General features: G+C 39.4%; 30 non-coding genes across 30 annotated transcripts; all 30 read left to right on the top strand.

Moving 5' to 3' along the window:
- The first annotated feature begins 187 nt into the window (after positions 1-187).
- On the top strand, positions 188-259 carry TRNAE-CUC (transfer RNA glutamic acid (anticodon CUC)). Its single transcript has one exon. It is a non-coding gene; the product is annotated as a tRNA-Glu (tRNA).
- Positions 260-341: 82 nt separating this feature from the next.
- Positions 342-413, top strand: TRNAE-CUC (transfer RNA glutamic acid (anticodon CUC)). Its single transcript has one exon. It is a non-coding gene; the product is annotated as a tRNA-Glu (tRNA).
- Positions 414-649: 236 nt separating this feature from the next.
- TRNAE-CUC (transfer RNA glutamic acid (anticodon CUC)) lies at positions 650-721 on the top strand. Its single transcript has one exon. It is a non-coding gene; the product is annotated as a tRNA-Glu (tRNA).
- A 236-nt stretch (positions 722-957) lies between these two features.
- On the top strand, positions 958-1,029 carry TRNAE-CUC (transfer RNA glutamic acid (anticodon CUC)). Its single transcript has one exon. It is a non-coding gene; the product is annotated as a tRNA-Glu (tRNA).
- Positions 1,030-1,111: 82 nt separating this feature from the next.
- TRNAE-CUC (transfer RNA glutamic acid (anticodon CUC)) lies at positions 1,112-1,182 on the top strand. The gene has a single exon. It is a non-coding gene; the product is annotated as a tRNA-Glu (tRNA).
- An 82-nt stretch (positions 1,183-1,264) lies between these two features.
- TRNAE-CUC (transfer RNA glutamic acid (anticodon CUC)) lies at positions 1,265-1,336 on the top strand. Its single transcript has one exon. It is a non-coding gene; the product is annotated as a tRNA-Glu (tRNA).
- Positions 1,337-1,418: 82 nt separating this feature from the next.
- On the top strand, positions 1,419-1,490 carry TRNAE-CUC (transfer RNA glutamic acid (anticodon CUC)). The gene has a single exon. It is a non-coding gene; the product is annotated as a tRNA-Glu (tRNA).
- Positions 1,491-1,572: 82 nt separating this feature from the next.
- Positions 1,573-1,644, top strand: TRNAE-CUC (transfer RNA glutamic acid (anticodon CUC)). The gene has a single exon. It is a non-coding gene; the product is annotated as a tRNA-Glu (tRNA).
- Positions 1,645-2,034: 390 nt separating this feature from the next.
- On the top strand, positions 2,035-2,106 carry TRNAE-CUC (transfer RNA glutamic acid (anticodon CUC)). The gene has a single exon. It is a non-coding gene; the product is annotated as a tRNA-Glu (tRNA).
- A 236-nt stretch (positions 2,107-2,342) lies between these two features.
- TRNAE-CUC (transfer RNA glutamic acid (anticodon CUC)) lies at positions 2,343-2,414 on the top strand. The gene has a single exon. It is a non-coding gene; the product is annotated as a tRNA-Glu (tRNA).
- An 82-nt stretch (positions 2,415-2,496) lies between these two features.
- TRNAE-CUC (transfer RNA glutamic acid (anticodon CUC)) lies at positions 2,497-2,568 on the top strand. Its single transcript has one exon. It is a non-coding gene; the product is annotated as a tRNA-Glu (tRNA).
- Positions 2,569-2,650: 82 nt separating this feature from the next.
- TRNAE-CUC (transfer RNA glutamic acid (anticodon CUC)) lies at positions 2,651-2,722 on the top strand. The gene has a single exon. It is a non-coding gene; the product is annotated as a tRNA-Glu (tRNA).
- An 82-nt stretch (positions 2,723-2,804) lies between these two features.
- On the top strand, positions 2,805-2,876 carry TRNAE-CUC (transfer RNA glutamic acid (anticodon CUC)). Its single transcript has one exon. It is a non-coding gene; the product is annotated as a tRNA-Glu (tRNA).
- Positions 2,877-8,238: 5,362 nt separating this feature from the next.
- On the top strand, positions 8,239-8,310 carry TRNAE-CUC (transfer RNA glutamic acid (anticodon CUC)). Its single transcript has one exon. It is a non-coding gene; the product is annotated as a tRNA-Glu (tRNA).
- Positions 8,311-8,389: 79 nt separating this feature from the next.
- On the top strand, positions 8,390-8,461 carry TRNAE-CUC (transfer RNA glutamic acid (anticodon CUC)). The gene has a single exon. It is a non-coding gene; the product is annotated as a tRNA-Glu (tRNA).
- An 82-nt stretch (positions 8,462-8,543) lies between these two features.
- Positions 8,544-8,615, top strand: TRNAE-CUC (transfer RNA glutamic acid (anticodon CUC)). The gene has a single exon. It is a non-coding gene; the product is annotated as a tRNA-Glu (tRNA).
- Positions 8,616-8,697: 82 nt separating this feature from the next.
- Positions 8,698-8,769, top strand: TRNAE-CUC (transfer RNA glutamic acid (anticodon CUC)). Its single transcript has one exon. It is a non-coding gene; the product is annotated as a tRNA-Glu (tRNA).
- Positions 8,770-8,852: 83 nt separating this feature from the next.
- TRNAE-CUC (transfer RNA glutamic acid (anticodon CUC)) lies at positions 8,853-8,924 on the top strand. The gene has a single exon. It is a non-coding gene; the product is annotated as a tRNA-Glu (tRNA).
- Positions 8,925-9,006: 82 nt separating this feature from the next.
- TRNAE-CUC (transfer RNA glutamic acid (anticodon CUC)) lies at positions 9,007-9,078 on the top strand. The gene has a single exon. It is a non-coding gene; the product is annotated as a tRNA-Glu (tRNA).
- An 83-nt stretch (positions 9,079-9,161) lies between these two features.
- Positions 9,162-9,233, top strand: TRNAE-CUC (transfer RNA glutamic acid (anticodon CUC)). The gene has a single exon. It is a non-coding gene; the product is annotated as a tRNA-Glu (tRNA).
- A 236-nt stretch (positions 9,234-9,469) lies between these two features.
- TRNAE-CUC (transfer RNA glutamic acid (anticodon CUC)) lies at positions 9,470-9,541 on the top strand. The gene has a single exon. It is a non-coding gene; the product is annotated as a tRNA-Glu (tRNA).
- Positions 9,542-9,930: 389 nt separating this feature from the next.
- On the top strand, positions 9,931-10,002 carry TRNAE-CUC (transfer RNA glutamic acid (anticodon CUC)). The gene has a single exon. It is a non-coding gene; the product is annotated as a tRNA-Glu (tRNA).
- Positions 10,003-10,084: 82 nt separating this feature from the next.
- On the top strand, positions 10,085-10,156 carry TRNAE-CUC (transfer RNA glutamic acid (anticodon CUC)). The gene has a single exon. It is a non-coding gene; the product is annotated as a tRNA-Glu (tRNA).
- Positions 10,157-10,238: 82 nt separating this feature from the next.
- On the top strand, positions 10,239-10,310 carry TRNAE-CUC (transfer RNA glutamic acid (anticodon CUC)). Its single transcript has one exon. It is a non-coding gene; the product is annotated as a tRNA-Glu (tRNA).
- An 82-nt stretch (positions 10,311-10,392) lies between these two features.
- Positions 10,393-10,464, top strand: TRNAE-CUC (transfer RNA glutamic acid (anticodon CUC)). The gene has a single exon. It is a non-coding gene; the product is annotated as a tRNA-Glu (tRNA).
- A 78-nt stretch (positions 10,465-10,542) lies between these two features.
- Positions 10,543-10,614, top strand: TRNAE-CUC (transfer RNA glutamic acid (anticodon CUC)). Its single transcript has one exon. It is a non-coding gene; the product is annotated as a tRNA-Glu (tRNA).
- An 82-nt stretch (positions 10,615-10,696) lies between these two features.
- TRNAE-CUC (transfer RNA glutamic acid (anticodon CUC)) lies at positions 10,697-10,768 on the top strand. Its single transcript has one exon. It is a non-coding gene; the product is annotated as a tRNA-Glu (tRNA).
- A 79-nt stretch (positions 10,769-10,847) lies between these two features.
- TRNAE-CUC (transfer RNA glutamic acid (anticodon CUC)) lies at positions 10,848-10,919 on the top strand. Its single transcript has one exon. It is a non-coding gene; the product is annotated as a tRNA-Glu (tRNA).
- An 82-nt stretch (positions 10,920-11,001) lies between these two features.
- Positions 11,002-11,073, top strand: TRNAE-CUC (transfer RNA glutamic acid (anticodon CUC)). The gene has a single exon. It is a non-coding gene; the product is annotated as a tRNA-Glu (tRNA).
- A 7,571-nt stretch (positions 11,074-18,644) lies between these two features.
- Positions 18,645-18,716, top strand: TRNAE-CUC (transfer RNA glutamic acid (anticodon CUC)). The gene has a single exon. It is a non-coding gene; the product is annotated as a tRNA-Glu (tRNA).
- Positions 18,717-23,755: the final 5,039 nt, after the last annotated feature.

Genomic DNA, 23,755 nt, shown 5'->3' with positions numbered 1-23,755 from the left:
CAAGATTTTATTGGTTATTTAAGCATTGCATCGTCCGGTGTCGTCTAGTGGTTAGGATATCTGACTCTCACTCAGAAGGCCCGGGTGCAAACCCCGGCATAGGAATGGTTCCTTTATAATGCAATCCTCTTCCTATTATTTTAAGTAAGAAAGCAATGATTTTATTGGTTGTTTCCCTTTATCATCGTCCGGTGTCGTCTAGTGGTTAGGATATCTGACTCTCACTCAGAAGGCCCGGGTTCAAACCCCGGCATCGGAATGGTTCCTTTTTAAGGCAATCCTCTACCTATTATTTCAACTAAGAAAGCAAAGATTTTATTGGTTATTTGCATACTTCATCGTCCGGTGTCGTCTAGTGGTTATGGTATCTGACTCTCACTCAGAAGGCCCGGGTTCAAACCCCGGCATCGGAATGGTTCCTTTATAAGGCTATCCTCTTCCTATTATTTTAACTAAGAAAGCAATGATTTTATTGGTTATTTACTTGAATCATCGTCCGGTGTCGTCTAGTGGTTAGGATATCTGACTCTCACTCAGAAGGCCCGGGTGCAAACCCCGGCATAGGAATGGTTCCTTTATAAGGCAATCCTCTTCCTATTATTTTAACTAAGAAAGCAATGATTTTATTGGTTATTTACTTTTATCATCGTCCGGTGTCGTCTAGTGGTTAGGATATCTGACTCTCACTCAGAAGGCCCGGGTTCAAACCCCGGCATCGGAATGGTTCCTTTATAAGGCTATCCTCTTCCTATTATTTTAACTAAGAAAGCAATGATTTTATTGGTTATTTACTTGAATCATCGTCCGGTGTCGTCTAGTGGTTAGGATATCTGACTCTCACTCAGAAGGCCCGGGTGCAAACCCCGGCATAGGAATGGTTCCTTTATAAGGCAATCCTCTTCCTATTATTTTAACAAAGAAAGCAATGATTTTATTGGTTATTTACCTTTATCATCGTCCGGTGTCGTCTAGTGGTTAGGATATCTGACTCTCACTCAGAAGGCCCGGGTTCAAACCCCGGCATCGGAATGGTTACTTTTTAAGGCAATCCTCTACCTATTATTTCAACTAAGAAAGCAAAGATTTTATTGGTTATTTACTTACTTCATCGTCCGGTGTCGTCTAGTGGTTATGGTATCTGACTCTCACTCAGAAGGCCGGGTTCAAACCCCGGCATCGGAATGGTTCCTTTTTAAGGCAATCCTCTTCCTATTATTTCAACTAAGAAAGCAAAGATTTTATTGGTTATTTAAGCATTGCATCGTCCGGTGTCGTCTAGTGGTTATGGTATCTGACTCTCACTCAGAAGGCCCGGGTTCAAACCCCGGCATCGGAATGGTTCCTTTATAAGGCAATCCTCTTCCTATTATTTTAACTAAGAAAGCAATGATTTTATTGGTTATTTACTTTTATCATCGTCCGGTGTCGTCTAGTGGTTAGGATATCTGACTCTCACTCAGAAGGCCCGGGTTCAAACCCCGGCATCGGAATGGTTCCTTTACAAGGCTATCCTCTTCCTATTATTTTAACTAAGAAAGCAATGATTTTATTGGTTATTTACTTGAATCATCGTCCGGTGTCGTCTAGTGGTTAGGATATCTGACTCTCACTCAGAAGGCCCGGGTTCAAACCCCGGTATCGGAATGGTTCCTTTTTAAGGCAATCCTCTTAATATTATTTCAACTAAGAAAGCAAAGATTTTATTGGTTATTTACTCTCTTCATCGTCCGGTGTCGCCTAGTGGTTAGGATATCTGACTCTCACTCAGAAGGCCCGGTTTCAAACCCCGGCATCGGAATGGTTCATTTATAAGTCAATCCTCTTCCTATTATTTCAACTAAGAAAGCAAAGATTTTATTGGTTATTTAAGCATTGCATCGTCCGGTGTCGTCTAGTGGTTAGGATATCTGACTCTCACTCAGAAGGCCCGGGTGCAAACCCCGGCATAGGAATGGTTCCTTTATAAGCCATTCCTCTTCCTATTATTTTAACTAAGAAAGCAATGATTTTATTGGTTATTTACCTTTATCATCGTCCGGTGTCGTCTAGTGGTTAGGATATCTGACTCTCACTCAGAAGGCCCGGGTTCAAACCCCGGCATCGGAATGGTTCCTTTTTAAGGCAATCCTCTTCCTATTATTTCAACTAAGAAAGCAAAGATTTTATTGGTTATTTAAGCATTGCATCGTCCGGTGTCGTCTAGTGGTTAGGATATCTGACTCTCACTCAGAAGGCCCGGGTGCAAACCCCGGCATAGGAATGGTTCCTTTATAAGGCAATCCTCTTCCTATTATTTTAACTAAGAAAGCAATGATTTTATTGGTTATTTACCTTTATCATCGTCCGGTGTCGTCTAGTGGTTAGGATATCTGACTCTCACTCAGAAGGCCCGGGTTCAAACCCTGGCATCGGAATGGTTACTTTTTAAGGCAATCCTCTACCTATTATTTCAACTAAGAAAGCAAAGATTTTATTGGTTATTTACTTACTTCATCGTCCGGTGTCGTCTAGTGGTTATGGTATCTGACTCTCACTCAGAAGGCCCGGGTTCAAACCCCGGCATCGGAATGGTTCCTTTATAAGGCAATCCTCTTCCTATTATTTTAACTAAGAAAGCAATGATTTTATTGGTTATTTACTTGTATCATCGTCCGGTGTCGTCTAGTGGTTAGGATATCTGACTCTCACTCAGAAGGCCCGGGTTCAAACCCCGGCATCGGAATGGTTACTTTTTAAGGCAATCCTCTACCTATTATTTCAACTAAGAAAGCAAAGATTTTATTGGTTATTTACTCTCTTCATCGTCCGGTGTCGCCTAGTGGTTAGGATATCTGACTCTCACTCAGAAGGCCCGGGTTCAAACCCCGGCATCGGAATGGGGGGAGTTCGCTGCTAGGTTTGGTTGTGAACGGTTCGTCTTTTTTCGCTCCGTTTTCGCTAAGCCTGTTTGCCGCCTTTAAGGTGTTATTTTAGTTCAAGTTTTTTTTCTTCTCTGTTAAAACCTTTTTATCTAGTTTCGGTTTCTTGCGGGTGATTCCCCTCCTGGGTCTTCTGATCCAGGATGGATATTATTAAACGGTCGGTTTTTGTGGATTTTGAAGGAAAATTACCGAAGTTTGACGATGTTGCGGAGGCGGTGAAAATTCAATATGGTTTGGATGCGATGAAATCTGTTGTTCCGTCCACGGGCGGCTACATTTTGTTATTTTCGTCTGAAAATTTGATTAATGATGCGATTGACACTGGGTTGGAGGTAGACAGCATTACTTATGCCATTTCGAGCGTCACCAAAAAAACTGTTACGGCAAATTTTTTCGGCCTTCCGGATTATGTTACTGATGAGGCGTTGCTGGCGAAGTTGACGATGATGGGCTGCGAAGTCAGAGGTACGATTTCGTGGCGGGAAAAAGCCGGGTTCTATTGTGGTATCCGATCAGTCCGTTTGACGCTCCCGGAAGGTAAATCAGCGTTACCTTACAGTCTTCGAGTTCCGGATGTCTTAAATAGAGAAAATTCTTACCGTGTCACTCATGAATCGCAAGTTAAAGTCTGTAATATGTGTCTAGCATCCGATCATTTATATAAGGATTGCCCTCAATTTATTTGCCGTAAATGTAAAACACAAGGTCATGCTGTGCGTAATTGCCCTACTTGGGAACGCCCTGCAGTGGAGATGAAGGGACAGGAGCGTGGACAACCCCCTGTCATTGTCGCGGGGGGATCGATTGATCAATTCGCTGAGGGTCGTAAGGATGCCGTCGATGGTCCTGGTTTATTGGGTGCCGGACATGAAGACGTTCATATTGCCACTCCTAACGCAACGCCGATGTCTCAGGGAATGGGCGCCGACCAAGTGGGCCGCGTCAAACCGACTGGTGAAGCTCAAAGGGGTTCCAAGCACCGGATCTCATCTGGTGACACCGATTCAGCTACTAATCCGTCTACAGGTCCTCCGCACAAGATATTTCAGAAGTTGCCATCGGGTCAATGGACCCAAATTAATTTGAATCCAAATGCCGGTGAAAATTCTGACGATTAATGTAGGCGGTTTGCGCGATGTAGAGAAGATGCGAAAGTTGGTTTTGTGGGCGAAGCATTATGATGTGTTCTTGTTGCAAGAGACTCATTGGGAGGCGTCTCATGTAAGTACTTTTCGGACTTTTTTTTCGGGTGCGGTCTACGTGGACTTGAACTTGGACACCAAGTTTTGCGGTGTGGCAATTTGTATTTCGCGGTTACTTGATTTTAAAGAATGTAATTTGATAAGTTCTAACGAGGGCCGGTATATTTTTATTTCCGCTGAAATTGAAGGCGAGAAAGTTGATTTAGGTTCTGTTTATGCCCCAACCGATGCGGTCAATAGATCTATTTTTATGCAAAATTTAATTCCCATTGTTCGTGTGTTAAATCGTCCGCTATTGGGCGGTGATTTTAATGATATTGTTTCTCGAGTTTTTGATCGGCGGTCGCCTGCCAAGATTACGGTGAGTGGAATGACGAATCTTCATCGCTGGGTCTCTTATCTCTCGTTGGTAGACATTTGGCGGTTGCAACATAAAAAAACATTCGATTATACGCGATCGGGGGTGGTTTTTGGTAACTTTGTGAGTTCTCGAATTGATTATTTTTTTGCTTTACATTCAGACGTATATAATATTTCAAAGTGTATGCATGTTTTTTGTAGTTTCTCTGACCATAAGGGTGTTTCTCTGATTTTTGAACCTAGTGGTATTTTTAGGGGGCCCGGAACTTGGAGTTTTAATTCTACTTTTTTAGAAGACGCACTTTTTTTGCACGGCCATCGAGCGGACAGTTAAAAATAGTTATTCTTGGCCTTGTTATTTAACCGATATCTTTGAGTGGTATGATGCTTTAAAAGTTAAAATACGGGAGTACTGCATTTTTTACGGGCGTCACAAAGCGTTGATGAAGCGGGCTGTATGGGCGGACTTACAAAATAGGCTTCGAGACCTACAAGATTCGCCATCAAAAACAGATACGATTTTAGACGAAATAGCTGCGGTAACGAGTAAATTACGAGATATGGAAGAGAACGATTTGCAGGGTGCATTAGTTCGTTCGAGGTTGGAGTGGAGAGATTTGGGGGAACGCCCCACTCAGTATTTTTTGCGGCTGGAGAAATTTCGTCAGCGTCAACGTCAAATGACTTCTCTGACTCTCCCTTCGGGGGCGATTATCAAAGATCCTGCGTTAATAAGGGAGGAAGTGTTCCGTTTTTATTCGGAGTTGTATACACGAGGCGTTACGTCTCAAGCCGCTACTGACAATTTGAAGAATTTAATATCAGGGAGGCTTACTGAAGGTGACCGCGATTCCTGCGAAGCCGTCGTGACCTGGAGCGACATTTACACGGAGTTAACTAATTTGGCCGGAGGGAAGGCCCCCGGTAGAGATGGCTTTACCAATGAGTTCCTGCGTTTCTTTATCCCTCTAATTAAAGATGACTTTATGCGCTTGGTTGCCGAATGCGAAGCCCGTGGCCTTTTGCCGAATAGCATGCGAGAAGGGATGGTGGTTTTGTTGCCTAAATCGGGGGATTTGACTCTTCTGAAAAATTGGAGGCCAATTACCCTATTGAATGGCGATAGGAAACTCCTTGCTAAGGTTTTTACTCGCCGTGTTTCGCCGCTTTTACCTTTAATTACGTCATCGTGTCAAACTGGTGGCATTCGTGGGCGTACCATTTCCGATACTCCCCGTTTTCTGTCTGATGTCATGGAGTTTTTAAAAATGGAAAATAGGCCAGGGATTTTTCTTCAACTCGATTTGTTAAAAGCGTTCGATCGGGTGGAATGGCCGTATCTATTTGCAATCTTAGAAGCCTTTGGTTTCGGCGCACGCTTCCGCGCTTGGATTCAGATGTTTTTAGTTGGCGCCAAGACAGCTATTAAGCTTCATGGATATGTTACCGATTCTTTTGTCATTAGCCGCTCGGTTCGTCAAGGGTGTCCGCTCAGTCCTTTGCTGTACGTTCTATCATCTGAACCTTTTTGCGCCTTACTCGAAACGGACAAACGTATATGTCGGATAATGCTCACGGACTTAACACCGTCCCCTGTGGTGTTTCAACATATTGATGACACTTCCATTCTCGTCACTGGGCCTAGGGATGTTACTTACCTTTGGAGGATATTGAACTTTATTGCCAGTCTTCGGGAGCTGCCATCAATCTTGCAAAAAGTTCTGGTTGTTGGCTCGGCTCCTTGCGATTTCACGCGGACCAGACTGTGGCTGGGCTTGTTATTAGCGCCCGTTCAATAAAGGTATTGGGCGTGACCTTGGGCTATGACCATGACGTCGTTGCCACGATGAACTGGGAGGGCCGGTATGAAAAATTTAAAAATATCCTACACGTTTGGAAGGGTCGTAGTCTGACCATTTTTGGGAAAGTCATTATCATTAACGTGTTAGGAGCGTCGATATTGTGGCATATTCTGGAGGTTTTTGATTTACCGGACCGCTGGTTCTCTGATTTTAAGCGGCTCATGTTGGATTTTATTTGGAAGGATCGCCCACATTCTATATCGTACGAAACCTTAACTCGCCATAAGAGTCAAGGCGTGTTTGTATTAATCAATCTTCGGATCAAACAGAAGGTACTTCGTCTGAAGGAATGTTTGCAGCTCGCTACCGGGTCCAAGCCTTCGCATGTCGCATGCGTTGCGTCTCGGTTCTTTGACGAATATGGCGGCGGACTTCGCCAGGGTCTCTCAATGCTACGGATTAGAATTGAACGTCGTCTGCTTTCCGCTATCCCGAAACGCCATGGATCAATGTTATTGGCTTGGAAAGAGTTCTTGGCTCTCACGCGATGGACCTTGGTTCCTTTGACCAACCCTATTATGGAGCCCCTATTTTATAACTCAAATCTTTTAATCACGAACATTTCTTTGGCTGAGCGGCGTCTTCTTGCTTCTTGTGGCGTGGTCTACCTGAAAGATATTTGCTACGAGGTCATCCTGGGGTTTCTTCCGGATGAAGCCTTTTTGGAATTGACCGCAGATTCCGGAATCGGTCGCAGTCGGTTGTTGCAAATTTTTCAAAGGATCAAAGATTCTCTCCCTCCCGCGGTACATCGAGTGATACATAGTAAAGAGGTCTACGAGCTTGAGACACGGCCGACGTTCGCGCTGGTCGCGGACACAGGGATCTCTGTGGAATTGGACAAAATTACATCTACGTCAATTTCCAAAACTTTCAATGCCGTAACCCCGATTCTGGAATCGAATGGTGAAGAACGTTGGCGGGCTTTCTTCGGGGGCCCTTTACAGAAGTTCCGGGTTCCATCACTTGTCAATTCTACGTTGGGTCCCCGATTGTCAAGTATGAATCTCCGAGTGTATCATATGGGGTTCATGGTCAAGCAGCGGCTATTTCGCGCCGGCATAACAGACGATGATCAGTGCCCGCTTTGTGGCCTTGAAAAGGAGACAGTTTCGCATTTATTTTTGGAATGTCAAGATACGCACGAATGGCTCGATTGGTTATTTTCTTCAGTGTTGTCGCTGTACACGCTGTTTGGTGAAAAGGACATGTGGACGCGTTATATCGTCTTTGGACTCAAGCCTAAAACTGCCTACTCTAAAGAGCATTGGGAGGTCACGTCCATATTAACTGCTATTGCCAAAGAAGCCATTTGGAGTAATCGTTGTTTGTACAATTTGGGGCAGATAACCAATAAGCGTACGCTTTTTTCCCGTTTTCGTGCTCTCATAAAAACTGAGGCTCGGTACCGCGTGCAATGGCTACTCCTTCATAAGCCAGGTTGTACGGCCGCAATAGATAATTTTCGTAACATATGAGGGGTCAATAATCTTGGAGATATCCTTATGGTCATTAATATTTAAAGTACTTTATTGAAATGTGTATTTTGTTGTATTTGCAGTAGTTATTATTTTCTATAATTGAGGATTTTTTATCAATGATATTTTGCTTATTTATTTTTCATGTTGTTTCTAACTTCAATTGTGTAATGCTTTTAATAACACTGCTTCACGTATATATAACATTGCTGGATGTACGTAGGTTTAAATTCTTAAATTTGTTTTAAATATTAACACTGTGCAATAATGAAAAAAAAAAAAAGATATCTGACTCTCACTCAGAAGGCCCGGGTGCAAACCCCGCCATAAGAATGGTTCCTTTATAAGGCAATCCTCTTCCTATTATTTTAACTAAGAAAGCAATGATTTTATTGGTTATTTGCTGTTATCATCGTCCGGTGTCGTCTAGTGGTTAGGATATCTGACTCTCACTCAGAAGGCCCGGGTTCAAACCCCGGCATCGGAATGGTTCCTTTTTAAGGCAATCCTCTTCCTATTATTTTAACTAAGAAAGCAATGATTTTATTGGTTATTTACAATCATCGTCCGGTGTCGTCTAGTGGTTAGGATATCTGACTCTCACTCAGAAGGCTCGGGTTCAAACCCCGGCATCGGAATGGTTCCTTTTTAAGGCAATCCTCTTCCTATTATTTTAACTAAGAAAGCAATGATTTTATTGGTTATTTACTTTTATCATCGTCCGGTGTCGTCTAGTGGTTAGGGTATCTGACTCTCACTCAGAAGGCCCGGGTTCAAACCCCGGCATCGGAATGGTTCCTTTATATGGCAATCCTCTTCCTATTATTTTAACTAAGAAAGCAATGATTTTATTGGTTATTTACTTTTATCATCGTCCGGTGTCGTCTAGTGGTTAGGATATCTGACTCTCACTCAGAAGGCCCGGGTTCAAACCCCGGCATCGGAATGGTTCCTTTATAAGGCAATCCTCTTCCTATTATTTTAACTAACAAAAGCAATGATTTTATTGGTTATTTACTATTATCATCGTCCGGTGTCGTCTAGTGGTTAGGATATCTGACTCTCACTCAGAAGGCCCGGGTTCAAACCCCGGCATCGGAATGGTTCCTTTATATGGCAATCCTCTTCCTATTATTTTAACTAAGAAAGCAATGATTTTATTGGTTATTTACTTTTATCATCGTCCGGTGTCGTCTAGTGGTTAGGATATCTGACTCTCACTCAGAAGGCCCGGGTTCAAACCCCGGCATCGGAATGGTTCCTTTATAAGGCAATCCTCTTCCTATTATTTTAACTAACAAAAGCAATGATTTTATTGGTTATTTACTATTATCATCGTCCGGTGTCGTCTAGTGGTTAGGATATCTGACTCTCACTCAGAAGGCCCGGGTTCAAACCCCGGCATCGGAATGGTTCCTTTTTAAGGCAATCCTCTTCCTATTATTTTAACTAAGAAAGCAATGATTTTATTGGTTATTTACTTTCATCATCGTCCGGTGTCGTCTAGTGGTTAGGATAACTGACTCTCACTCAGAAGGCCCGGGTGCAAACCCCGTCATCGGAATGGCTCCTTTTTAAGGCAATCGTCTTTATATTATTTCAACTAAGAAACCAAAGATTTTATTGGTTATTTACTTTCATCATCGTCCGGTGTCGTCTAGTGGTTAGGATATCTGACTCTCACTCAGAAGGCACGGGTTCAAACCCCGGCATCGGAATGGTTCCTTTTTAAGGCAATCCTCTTCCTACTATTTCAACTAAGAAAGCAAAGATTTTATTGGTTATTTAAGCAATGCATTGTCCTTGTCGTCTAGTGGTTATGATATCTGACTCTCACTCAGAAGGCCCGGGTTGAAACCCCGGCATCGGAATGGTTCCTTTTTAAGGCAATCCTCTTCCTATTATTTCAACTAAGAAAGCAAAGATTTTATTGGTTATTTAAGCATTGCATCGTCCGGTGTCGTCTAGTGGTTAGGATATCTGACTCTCACTCAGAAGGCCCTTGTGCAAACCCCGGCATAGGAATGGTTCCTTTATAAGGCAATCCTCTTCCTATTATTTTAACTAAGAAAGCAATGATTTTATTGGTTATTTACCTTTATCATCGTCCGGTGTCGTCTAGTGGTTAGGATATCTGACTCTCACTCAGAAGGCCCGGGTTCAAACCCCGGCATCGGAATGGTTCCTTTTTAAGGCAATCCTCTACCTATTATTTCAACTAAGAAAGCAAAGATTTTATTGGTTATTTACATACTTCATCGTCCGGTGTCGTCTAGTGGTTATGGTATCTGACTCTCACTCAGAAGGCCCGGGTTCAAACCCCGGCATCGGAATGGTTCCTTTATAAGGCAATCCTCTTCCTATTATTTTAACTAAGAAAGCAAAGATTTAATTGGTTATTTAAGCATTGCATCGTCCGTTGTCGTCTAGTGGTTATGGTATCTGACTCTCACTCAGAAGGCCCGGGTTCAAACCCCGGCATCGGAATGGTTCCTTTATAAGGCAATCCTCTTCCTATTATTTTAACTAAGAAAGCAATGATTTTATTGGTTATTTACCTTTATCATCGTCCGGTGTCGTCTAGTGGTTAGGATATCTGACTCTCACTCAGAAGGCCCGGGTTCAAACCCCGGCATCGGAATGGTTCCTTTTTAAGGCAATTTTTTCCTATTATTTTAACTAAGAAAGCAATGATTTTATTGGTTATTTACAATCATCGTCCGGTGTCGTCTAGTGGTTAGGATATCTGACTCTCACTCAGAAGGCCCGGGTTCAAACCCCGGCATCTGAATGGTTACTTTTTAAGGCAATCCTCTTCCTATTATTTTAACTAAGAAAGCAATGATTTTATTGGTTATTTACTGTTATCATCGTCCGGTGTCGTCTAGTGGTTAGGATATCTGACTCTCACTCAGAAGGCCCGGGTTCAAACCCCGGCATCGGAATGGTTCCTTTATAAGGCAATCCTCTTCCTATTATTTTAACTAAGAAAGCAATGATTTTATTGGTTATTTACAATCATCGTCCGGTGTCGTCTAGTGGTTAGGATATCTGACTCTCACTCAGAAGGCCCGGGTTCAAACCCCGGCATCTGAATGGTTCCTTTTTAAGGCAATCCTCTTCCTATTATTTTAACTAAGAAAGCAATGATTTTATTGGTTATTTACTTTTATCATCGTCCGGTGTCGTCTAGTGGTTAGGATATCTGACTCTCACTCAGAAGGCCCGGGTTCAAACCCCGGCACCGGAATGGTTCCTTTTTAAGGCAATCCTCTTCCTATTATTTTAACTAAGAAAGCAATGATTTTATTGGTTATTTACTTTCATCATCGTCCGGGGTCGTCTAGTGGTTAGGATAACTGACTCTCACTCAGAAGGCCCGGGTGCAAACCCCGTCATCGGAATGGCTCCTTTTAAGGCAATCGTCTTTATATTATTTCAACTAAGAAACCAAAGATTTTATTGGTTATTTACGTTCATCATCGTCCGGTGTCGTCTAGTGGTTAGGGTATCTGACTCTCACTCAAAAGGCACGGGTTCAAACCCCGGCATCGGAATGGTTCCTTTTTAAGGCAATCTTCTTCCTACTATTTCAACTAAGAAAGCAAAGATTTTATTGGTTATTTAAGCATTGCATTGTCATTGTCGTCTAGTGGTTATGATATCTGACTCTCACTCAGAAGGCCTGGGTTGAAACCCCGGCATCGGAATGGTTCCTTTTTAAGGCAATCCTCTTCCTATTATTTCAACTAAGAAAGCAATGATTTTATTGGTTATTTAAGCATTGCATCGTCCGGTGTCGTCTAGTGGTTAGGATATCTGTCTCTTACTCAGAAGGCCCGGGTTCAAACTCCGGCATCGAAATGGATCCTTTTTAAGGCAATCCTCTTAATATTATTTCAACTAAGAAAGCAAAATTTTATTGGTTATTAACTCTCTTCATCGTCCGGCGTCGTCTAGTGGTTAGGATATCTTAGTCTCACTCAGAAGGCCCGGGTTCAAACCCCGGTATCGGAATGTTACCATATAAAGGCAATCCTCTTTCTATTATTTCAACTAAGAAAGCAAAGATTTTATTGGTTATTTACTCTCTTCATCGTCCGCCCGTACAGAAATGTTCTGTAGAAATATATCTAGATTAACTATACGAAATATTGTTTAGATATATTATAGAAAATTCATGAAATTTGTGTGTTAATTTGGGTCAATTTTTTACACAATTATCACGGAATTTTATTAAAATATTCTAAAAAGTTTTTTTATTAACATTTTCTATAGAAATTTAATAAAAAATACAAGAAGTTTGTGAGTAAATTCGAGTCACTTTTTTCACAATTACCACATAATTATTTTTTTAAACATAATAGAAATATAATAGAAAATACTGGAAGTTTGTTTGTTTATTTGGGTCATTTTTTTACATAATTACCACAGAATATATTAAAATAGCTTAGTAATTCTGAGTTTTTTCTATGTTATATTTTCTAAAGAAATTTTGTAGAAAATACAAGACGTTTGTGTGTAAATTTGGATCAATTGTTATACAATTACCACAGAATATTTTTAAAGTATCTTAGAAATTCTTTGTTTTTTCTACGTTATATTTTCTATAGAAATTTAGTAGAAAATACAAAAAGTTTGTGGGTTAATTTAGGTCAATTGTTTACACAATTACCACAGTATATTTTAAAAATATCTTAGAAATTCTTTGTTTTTCAGAGTAAGATTTTCTATAGAAATTTAACCAACATACATGAAGTTTGTGTATAAATTCTATGTTATTTAAGTTGCGGTTCTAATGTTTTATCGTGGTGATTTCTGTGTAGTTTACTCAAAGTTTTTATATTGTTTCTATAATTGATTTTGTAGGAATTTGTAGATTTCTTTGGAAATTTTACAGATATCTGTAGATTCCAGGAAATTTCAGTGAAATTGCTATAGAAAATCTATAGACATTCGACCAAACGTCATTGAAATTTCTACAGAATATCTCTGGAAAATCTTCATATAAATATGGACTAAGACCATTATATTAAAAAACAATATATATTTTATTTTATTTATTTAGCTACAATTTTTGGAAGTATACTGCTTGTTAACTTCTTTTATTTTGTTAGCCAAAGAGTCTCTGACATCCCTTTTATTGGCAGCTGGGTACCTTTTGAGTACATATCCTTAATAAAACAATAAATTAAAAAAAAACACTTAATTTTAGGTTAAAAATGGTTTGAAAATTTCATTTTACCCATTATTGTATCAATTTTCTGCACATCTAGCGCTCTTTTTTTCAAATTTATTTCTTTTTTTCGTATTTGGAAGACATCTGAAATTAACTATTATCAAAAACACACTCTTATACAAATAAATATTAATTAATGTACTGTTTGCATACCTTTAAATTCCAAAAAAAAAAGCTATTTGATCTCCGCAATAAAGATGGTGTTTCCTAGAGCCACGCGGTCAGTATTTTTACGAACCTCGCACGTCGTCTGCTGTAACGTAAATGTGCCCCTTGAAGTGGTGGCAGGCCGACGTGAAACAAAATTTTCTAACCGACCGTTAAAATTTAACTGGTTATAATTGCTCGCACGTGTGCATGATACAGATAAAAATATATTAATTTTAATAACGTATATGATTTAAAAGCGTTTAGCCCGCTTTAAACTTTTATAAGTTCTACGAATTTTCCGGTAAATTTAATTTCCCCTTTTTTATTAGAAATTGCTTTTATGTGGGAAATACTCCTCTACATTTTTTAAAAGGGCTGTACATATGAGTTGTTTTGGAATTCTATTTTTTACAAAAAATAAAATGTATTGCGTGTTTGATGATTATTGATAAATTTTGATATATTTTACATCAAATCTTTACAGATATAACATATTATTAAAATTATGAATTAAGCTGAATTGAGAAATTATTGTACTCCGAGGGGTCCGACACTCGTCTAAAATGCGTACGAAATTTGAAAATCTTCAAATCTTGACGTTCAGATTTGAAGATTTGACCGAAATTTCATAAATTTACAAAATTGTGATTTGCAAATTTCAATGAGATTTGATAGGGATTTGAAAATTTGGGTAAGATTTGATAGGAATTTGGAAATTTTAACGAGATTTGATAAGGATTTGGAAATTTTTATGAGATTTGATGGGGATTTTAAAATTTTCATGAGATTTGACCGTGATCGTCATTTTAATATTTCATTAATTTGACTGTTTTTCGAAAATCTATAGCTCTTTCGAGCTCGGTTCACATTTCTCTCATTATCTCATATCGATTCAAGGGTCTTCAAACCGTTTTCGTCAAAGTCTGTGTTAACGCGACTCAAGTCGTATTAACACTAGAGACTTTGAGAACCGTTTTCGATCGTTTTGAGAAATCAAAATTAATTTTGAAAAGTATAATTTAATTTTTCAACGATCACTCTATCGAAATGGCTCAAAAAATCAAGTTGACCATTCCAAAACGGTCGAAAACGGTTCTCAAAGGCTAGTGTGAACCGCGTTAATTATCTTCAAACCGTTTCAATTGCTTCGAAATCGTTTTCGTGACGTAACCGTCCTTCCAAAGTGGTCCAAAACCGTTTCGAAATCGATTCCAACGTGTGACCAAAGCTTATGAGAAACGCAAATTTTGATTGTAATTAGGAAACTTACTGCAGTTAGATATTTAAATTTGAAATTTAATTAATTTTAAAGCAACGAAGCCAGAGTATTTCTTTAAAGAATATCTAAGCTTTTGAATTTCCAAAGGTGTGTTAAGAGGCCAATTTTATTGAATTTACTTAACTAATCAATCTAAAAGTGGGTATTACTCGGTTTATTATGACTAAAGGGTAGTACATCAACATTTCGATATTACCAACATGTCCGGGATTTTACCGAAATATTCAGGTAGTATTTTTTCGATAGACAAGAGTGTAACAGTACCTTTAAATTTTTAAATTTGACGAAATATCTTTAATTCTGGACCGAGCGAGAAACAAAAAGGCGTACAACGGTCAGAATACACACAATCCTTCTAATGTGTTAAGTTTGTTTGAGCTATTCACAGCAACCTGTAACCGATATATATCCACGGTCACACATAATTGTATTTACACTTATTTGTTACTTCTAGTCATACTTTGAAAACATCGAAGATTCCTTCGATCAGTGTCACTCTTATTTTTTACTTCTAATCCCACTTATTTGTTACTACTAGTCAGCCGTTGAGTGTCACACTTATTACTTCTGGACATACGCCGAAAACTAGGTCTATCAGTGTCATACTTAATTGTTACTTCCGGTCATACGTTGAAAGCGCGGCGCACTCTGAACGGCCTTGAAAAACGCTAGAGGGAAACGGGCGCGTAGACCTCTATAAACACGCGGATTTACAATATTGGAAATTGTGGGGGTCCGTATACGCTGAAAAAAACTTTACTTAGAATTAAAATTAAGGAACGTATTTGCAACTCTAGGTTATATGTAAACTACAGCTATTCAAAAAAAAACTTTCATGGAAATCGGACTTAAATTAAGGAACTGTATGTAGATTTTTAGGCCAAAATATAAAACCACGTAAATTGGCGTCCCATAAATTACCCTGAAAACTTTACTTAATTTTAATATTTACTGATATAACCAAAAGTAAATATGGGGAGAAAGTCTATCAATGCCTTAAGATTTTACCTTCCACCATGCTTGACACCCTTTTTGAAGAGCTAGTGATCACGTGATATTTCTAACCAATAAGGATAGCACATTACGCGCGAAGTAGTGCATTTGTGGTATTCCGGTCCGCGCTCAAGATGAAAATTTTGAATTTTATTCCCTGGCAACCATGTCACCGCCTCGCGATTTCAAATAGTCTCTCTGTCAAATGCTGACCATTATTTCCTTCGAAAACGGTTGATTTTAATTAATAATTACTATATCAATTGTAAAATAAACAAAAAAGCTCGTAGCTATAGCTATTATTTCAGTTAAACTTGCCAATTGTTAGGCCTTAACATCGTAGATTTACCAATTAGTCCCAATCTCTGCTCTTAGATGGCGCCACGCTCTCCACGATTTAAGCGAGTGTTATTCTAGTTACGGTTTATTTCTTTTCAAAAGTCATGTTATTATTTTTAAAATGTCGCATTTTAGTTTCTATGATATATTTACTTTATTTAGGAACTAAATTAACCAAATTATCGAAAGCAAAAGTTTAATATTCACGTATTTTATAGAGAACTATTTTTCATCGTGGCGGAGTACAACCGATACCTTTGTGTCCCTGTAAAGAGGCGAGGGGGAAGTCATTTCCGAAGCCCAAAAATTTTACCCCTCAAATAAGACGTCGTGCGGTTGGACCCAAGTGCCAGACTTTCTCCCCCTATTTATTTTTGATATAACTGAAGTTGTAGGTCCGCTGAATCCTAACAAAGAGCGAACAACTGAGACAAAAACCAAAACGGGGCAAAATTCAACGTCGATGTATAGGTGGGTGAAGTAGAACTACGATTTATACAAAAACAATGTTAGACTAAGTTGAGCGCTCAAGGTTGATGGTAGAAATCCCATTTGTTTTACAAATACATAGTATGTGAACGATCACTCGGCAAACCCTATGGTAGATCCGAGGGCCGACCCTATAAAGCTCGGATATTGCCTTGGATATATTAGCGAGGGCGAAGAGAATTTCGCGGCGATTTTTGTAAATTTGTAAATTTTGAAGATTTCTTAAATTTCCCGTAGAAATTTATGAATTTTCTCAAGATTTGCTAAAATTATATTTCCAATTTACAAATTTTTGCAAGATTTCATAAAAATTTGCGGAAAACCATCAAATTTCATAAGATTTATTAAATTTGAGAAATTTGTCGGAATCGATAAAAATTTGAAAATTTGCCAAAACATTTGAGAAATTTGAAAAGATTTTCTAAAATTTAATCAGAAATTTAAAATTTTCAAATCACTGGCGTGTACGAAAATTGAAAGAGTGTCGGACCCCTCGTTGTACTATCAACCAATGCCCTTTTCTGTTGAGCAGAAACAAGAGCAGACGACTATGTACTCTCTCTAAAAGCTTGGTTTCTGGTAGGGTGGGAAATAAGGATATTTTTTTTAAAGTGGACAGGTGACCCCATTAGCCTATAATTAATAAACTGGACCATGACTAGTGTACGTCGTCTGCTACATCAGAATGGCGTGTTTTAGCTTTTAACCGTTTTTAATAGGGTCAATTCTAGGGCTGTGCGAGTCATTGAAATAGAAATGAGACTAGAACCACTGCGCTATCCGGTAATCTCAAGGGAAACGAAAAGCTAGAAGGCTTCCACGATAGTGGAGTAGCTACTAATCCACGCAGGAGTGCGCCATCTATTAAAAAAAAATTAAACTTTAAATGGTGCGAGTACTCGAACATCGATTACTCGGAATTTTTTTAAATCGAGTACTCAAACCGGACCTCGAATAAGTAATTGGAAAACATTCTTCGATTATCGACTACCAAAAAATTGAATAGTCGGGTACCCGATTAATCGAATAAGTTAAAAATTTGGGATTCCATTTTCGTAGACTAAAATTATTCATAAAAAAAAATTATTTTAATAAAATTCAGTGGAAATTGTGTAAAATAATTCACTGAAATTTACACACAAACTTCCTTATTAAAAAAATCTATAGAAAATGTCACCCAGGAAAAAATAAGAATTTCTAAATTATTTTATTAAATTCCGTGGTAATGAATAAAAACTTTCAGAGTTTTCTATAAAATTTCTATAGAAAATTTCGTATAGTCAATCTAGCTATATTTCCACAGAAACGTTTTTATACGGTAATAAAAAAAAAGCTTCATATATTATTCATAAGAATCTTGTATAAAATCTAAGCGATTTATACAAGAACCTCGTAAAAATTCTAGCGTAAACTTTGAAGAAAATCGCTGTAGAGCTTCTATGGAAAATATACACAGCTTTATACAGAACTTTCTGAAGAATTTTCTTTTTCTACAGAGACCCATTTGTACCCTGTAGAATTCTAAACGTTTTCATAGAATTTCTACTAAACATTTCTGTACGGGCGGTGTCGTCTAGTGGTTAGGATATCTGACTCTCACTCAGAAGGCCCGGATTCAAGCCCCGGCATTGGAATGGTTCCTTTTTAAGGCAATCCTCTTCCTATTATTTCAACTAAGAAAGCATGGATTTTATTGGTTATTTATACTCTTCATCGTCCGGTGTCGTCTAGTGGTTAGGATATCTGACTCTCACTCAGAAGGCCCGATTTCAAACACCGGCATCGGAATGGTTCCTTTTTAAGGCAATCCTCTTCCTATTATTTCAACTAAGAAAGCATGGATTTTATTGGTTATTTATACTCTTCATCGTCCGGTGTCGTCTAGTGGTTAGGATATCTGACTCTCACGCAGAAGGCCCGATTTCAAACCCCGGCATCGGAATGGTTCCTTTTTAAGGCAATCCTCTTCCTATTATTTCAACTAAGAAAGCATGGATTTTATTGATTATTTATACTCTTCATCGTCCGGTGTCGTCTAGTGGTTAGGATATCTGACTCTCACTCAGAAGGCCCGATTTCAAACCCCGGCATCGGAATGGTTCCTTTTTAAGGCAATCCTCTTCCTATTATTTCAACTTAGAAAGCAAGGATTTTATTGGTTATTTTAATCCTGCATCGTCCGGTGTCGTCTAGTGGTTAGGATATCTGACTCTCACTCAGAAGGCCCGATTTCAAACCCCGGCATCGGAATGGTTCCTTTTTAAGGCAATCCTCTTCCTATTATTTCAACTTAGAAAGCAAGGATTTTATTGGTTATTTTAATTCTGCATCGTCCGGTGTCGTCTAGTGGTTAGGATATCTGACTCTCACTCAGAAGGCCCGGGTTCAAACCCCGGGATCGGAGTGGTTCCTTTTGAAGGCAATCCTCTTACTATTATTTCAACTAAGAAAGCAAGGATTTTATTGGTTATTTCTAGTTTATCTAGATATCACCGATATCGGCACATTTGGAGTGAACGGTTAATCTTTAAGTGATAAATTGGCCATTAAAAAGTCCCTTTCGTTTGCAAATTTCAGAGAGCAACGTTTCCGAGAGTATTTAAAGCCTTCACACTAACCTGGCTTCAATTTTATAAACCAAGAAAGTTAATGTGACGAGTTTTAAGCGGTCAAAGAACCTGTTAAGCGGTCATAGAACCTGATTAGCGGTCATAGAGCCTGATTAGCGGTCATAGAACGTGATAAGCAGCCATAGAAGCGGCTAAGCTGCCAGATTTGTAATTGTTGAAGATCAAGTAGTGGTTGGTATAGACGTAGTTGTATCGGGCGTCGTAGTATGACTAGCCGTAGTTGTTAAAGATGCCATAGTTGTTGGTGATGGAGAAGTGGTTGTATCTGGCGTCAGAGTAACGATAGGAGTAGTTGTTGGAGATGGAGTAGTAGTTGGGATAGACGTTGTTGTATCTGGATGTCGAGTAATCGTCGGGCTAGTAGCTCCTGTAACGGACGTCCTGGTAGGGCTGGTCGTAGTAGTCGTTAACCAGTCTGAAGTTGTAATAACTGTTGTATTTCATATAAATATTACTTGTTTGCCAAAGAAATCATGCATTAGAAAAGGGATAATAAAGCTAAACCCTAAACAAATTTGAAGAAATTTAAAAATCTTACAAATAGCTCGTACCGATAGGTCTTCGAGCAAACAAAAAGACGCGAAACTCGGACCAAATAGATTTAAAACTTCTTTATTATCCCTTTTCTAATGGACTAATCTACTTATTCGCTAATTTTATCATCCTTTGCAATGCAGTCCATAGGTTGTTCCTTTTAACTAAAGAAATCGTGCGCCAATATATATTTATCTATAGTATGAAATTTGGCAATGAAAACGCGGGAGCAAAGGTTAGATTCAATTAAACCATACAACCGTGCTGAAAATTTGGAGATGATGCGAGGCAACTCACAACCTAGTGTGTCGAGGTAGCGCTCAAAACATTTTTTTTTAAAGTTTTATTAATCTTTTGCCTTTGGACAATTTTAGATAGAATAAAGGTGGTCATTATCGCAGAAATATTGTACACTTCTAATAATAATTTGATACAAAACCAGTAACAAACTAGTCAAATTTAGTTTTGGACCCGAATAAAAAGTTGAGAGGGGAAAAAAAGTCCCTCTGTTTGTTAATTATTTCCGAGAGGCATTACCTCCCTGCCACCCTGCCCCGCTTCATACTCCCCTTAAGCCGCAGTCTAGGCCGTAGTAGTCTCACTCCTTTGGGGGGTTGGGGAGGGGGAGGGAGGACTGGCGTTTATTCCCATTCGACCGAAAGAATTTTAAAATGTAGCCCAATTGGCGGGGTGATTTGGTATTTTATTTATAAGGTATGTGCTATCTAAGATCCATGTTTAGGTTAGGTTAGGTTAGGTTAGGTTAGGTTAGGTTAGGTTAGGTTAGGTTATGTTAGGTTAGGTTAGGTTAGAGTTGGTTAAGTTTACTATTTCAGTTTTCGTTCTGTTACTTTTCTTGACTAGGTGAAGATAAAAATATAATTCATGCTCATTCCATTTTATTTTCAAATAAATGCATAGTACAAAGATATTAAAATGGCAGCGTTCGGTCGAATGGGACACATAAAAGCGTTCGGTCGAATGGGACACATAAAAACCGCACGTTTCGGCGGAATTCGGTCGAATGGGACACCTCAAAAACCGCCTTCGGTCGAATGGGACTAAAGCAGGACTGGCCCCTGAACAAATTGTTTTGTTAGTTCGGAAAAAAAGGGTTCAGTTGGAAAAATTAAGTTTTGACAAGCTTTTTTAGGAAATTTTTCGCCTAGTACATCCGTGGATAGAATTGTTTTCCAGCCCACTAGGGCCAAACAAACAGTAATGTTCGCTAACAAACTAGTTTCTTTAATGTTCATTGAAAAAAAAATAATTTTCAAACGCAAATACTGGGTTATGTTAGACAGGGTAAGCCAGCCCCTCGAACACGTATTCGCGACCGAAACGAGTCTAGGTGGCGCCTATGATCTAGCGTCTGCTACAGTCAAATTTAAATTCATAAAACATTTTTAGACAAAGTTATCAAAATATAAGCAAACGAGGTAAATATTAATAAATTATATTAAAATGCAAGTATCATTATTGAATAACGACGAGGAAAAACTACTAGCATCTGCTTTCGCCGCTACATTTCAAGATTTCAATGGCCAACCAAAGGGGGCGTTGCGATAGTTTTCGGTTCCCAATAAAGGGAACTTTTTGGACTGTAGGTGAACCTTTATTGGGTACAATTTATAGTCATACTAGGTTGTCTCAAGCGAAGTAAACCAATTTGCAACCTAGATAAAATCAATTTTGAGGGCCACATAATAATTTAAAAAATTTACCTCAAATTCAAGTGTCCCTTTTACTTGGTCCCTGATTTTGCCAATATATTCCTGCAGACTAGCACGAAAATTACCTTAATTCAAACCAAACTTTGGCAATTCAAAAGGTCATCTTAATAAAATGAATGATCAACTATTAGTGTAAATTGTCAAAAAACAGGAAAATACTCGCGATAGGAGTTCTTTAGAATAAGGGAGGTCATCCACGTCACTAAATAAAGTTATTGCAGTTATAGAGATTGCATTGGAATCGATAATGATTTTGGAATTGGACATCCACATAAAACAAATTGTAATATGTACTGAAAATGTATGTATATATTACAATTCAACGATAAATACTACATGAAGCCCCTGCATTTTAAATACCTAAAAACATCCTGTAATTTAAACTGTAAATATTTCTTGAATATAGTAATTTAAACAGTACAGTACTGTATTAAAAAAGATACAGAACAGGTGCTGTAAAATATTTCTGTAATTTCTACAGTTTTTTCTCTCAGTGTGGGTTATGATTGAGTTTACGTTTCTTTACGGAATAGATGAGACGTATTAACCCTATTCCTTGATTTTAGTGGAGGCACAGCTGCCTCCGATGATATTTACTAGAGGCCTGAGAGAAAAGCTGATATAAATGGTTTCAAATGCAATTGCGGTCATCTGGACGTAGACGAAATTTTAATTATGAGCTAATATAAACATTGCATTAGCTCATTCTATTTACTTTAACAATTATTGAATAAGAAGGGAATGCATTCTATTAAGTCCAAAAAGTCCAAAAGAGGAAAACATCTTTGAAAAGGAGAATTGTGCTCTCATTTGCTGGATGGATCAAAAACTGATCTATCTTAAGAACATCTCCGAAGATTCCTATTGTTTTGACGACCTTTCGAACCACTTGGGATATTTCTCCGCCAACAACTTCCAAATTTCGCCTTTGCAGGTTAACGCCACGAAAAGGAAGACTCCCTGGAGTTCGGTGACCATCACGAACGGGTGGAAGATCTCCCGCAACTCACTGACGACGGCCACGAACCCGAAGACCCAACTGAGCCCAAGAATGGCCGCCAACTTGACGCTCAACGTAAAGAAGCGTTGGAAAGATTCCTTGTTGACCATCCTCGTCTCTTTGGCCGACGAGTACCAGTTTCTGTTGGTCACCACGAAGAGAACGGCGTTGCAGAACAAGAGCGCCGCGATGGGCACGCTGGAAAAGATGATTCTGGGCCATTTCTGGCTGATGAAACACAGTTCTTGGCCGTAGTTAGGTTTGAATTGATCTTTTTCTTCCATCAAAGTGTCCATGAGGATGGCGATCAGGACAATGACAGCCGGAATGACCCAAGCGTAAAGAGAATATTTGAAATACTTGTTTCCGGAATCTACTAGTCGCCGAGCACCGTTGGCCTTGTCGAAAGTGCGGGTGACGATAATGGCGAGGACGTTGGACCAGAAGAAAACGGTCAAGTAGGCGTAGTGTTGGAAGACGCCGAAGAAATAACACAGGCCGCGAGTGTGGTTCAGATAGTAGGAGACGACGAAGACCAAATTGCCGCTGGCCAGGCTGGCCGAAATGGACATGACGATCTTTCCCGGCATATTCCTCAAGGAAGGCAGAAGGCAGTAGACGGCCAACTGCAAACACAAGCAGACGACGGATAGAGTGTGACAGGCAATATGAATGGTCGTAATGGTATCGTAGTCTGAGTCGATGTAAGTGGCTTCAACCCAATCTTTATTCGCCCAGTTCAAGATCAATTTACCTTCGGCGTCAACGTAAAGCTCGTATTGTTCCGGGTTGAGCTTTTTGCCCCAAGGCGACACTACCAGGGTTCTGTTGAGATGTCTCTTGGAAGATTGATAGGTTGATACCGCGATATCAAGGGTATCGCTTCTCTCGGCTGGAACGATCTTTTCAACCAAGCGCTCCATCGTGGTAAGGTAGTTGTTGACGAAGCGCGTGTTACTTATCCTCGTAGCAATGGCCGGATCGGGACTAGTCGAAGTATTATAATACACGTTGGCCAAACGATAAGCGCTAACCTTCATTCGCCTGAAATTCACGAGGTCACCTTCACTCGTGTTCAAAATGTCCGGCATTTTATCTACTAAACGGGATCCTGCGTGGCAGTCCCGACACGAACTGACAGCGCGATCGCACTCCCAACACAAACTCTCTATCTTCGACGGTTGTTGTACGTAGTTAGTCATGAGAAAGTCGTTACTGCAATATAAGGAATAATTGGCGCTCTCATTGACCCGGTTGCACTGGGCGCAATCGTAGTTCCGATATACTATGGGCCCCGTCGGTGTTTTAAAAATGATCGGTACGTAATTTCTGTTGCAGCCAGAACTATTAAACGCGCAAGTGGAGATAGCGTCAGCCCTACAGTTTCGCGGTTTAAATTCCTTATACAGTGTACCGAATATTGACATTAAGGGTGGAATTAATTGTTATGCATTCGACGTTCTCCAAAGTCCACGATGTCAAATAGCGGGCGTCATTGTTACAGATGGCGCAAAAGGCGTTCTTGTAAAACTTCCGGCTGACTATG

Source organism: Leiobunum rupestre, chromosome 1 (assembly GCF_980474605.1).
Source record: "Leiobunum rupestre chromosome 1, qqLeiRupe1.1.hap1, whole genome shotgun sequence".
Taxonomy (NCBI): Eukaryota; Metazoa; Arthropoda; class Arachnida; order Opiliones; family Sclerosomatidae; genus Leiobunum; species Leiobunum rupestre.
This window is presented reverse-complemented; position numbering and strand designations above follow the sequence as displayed.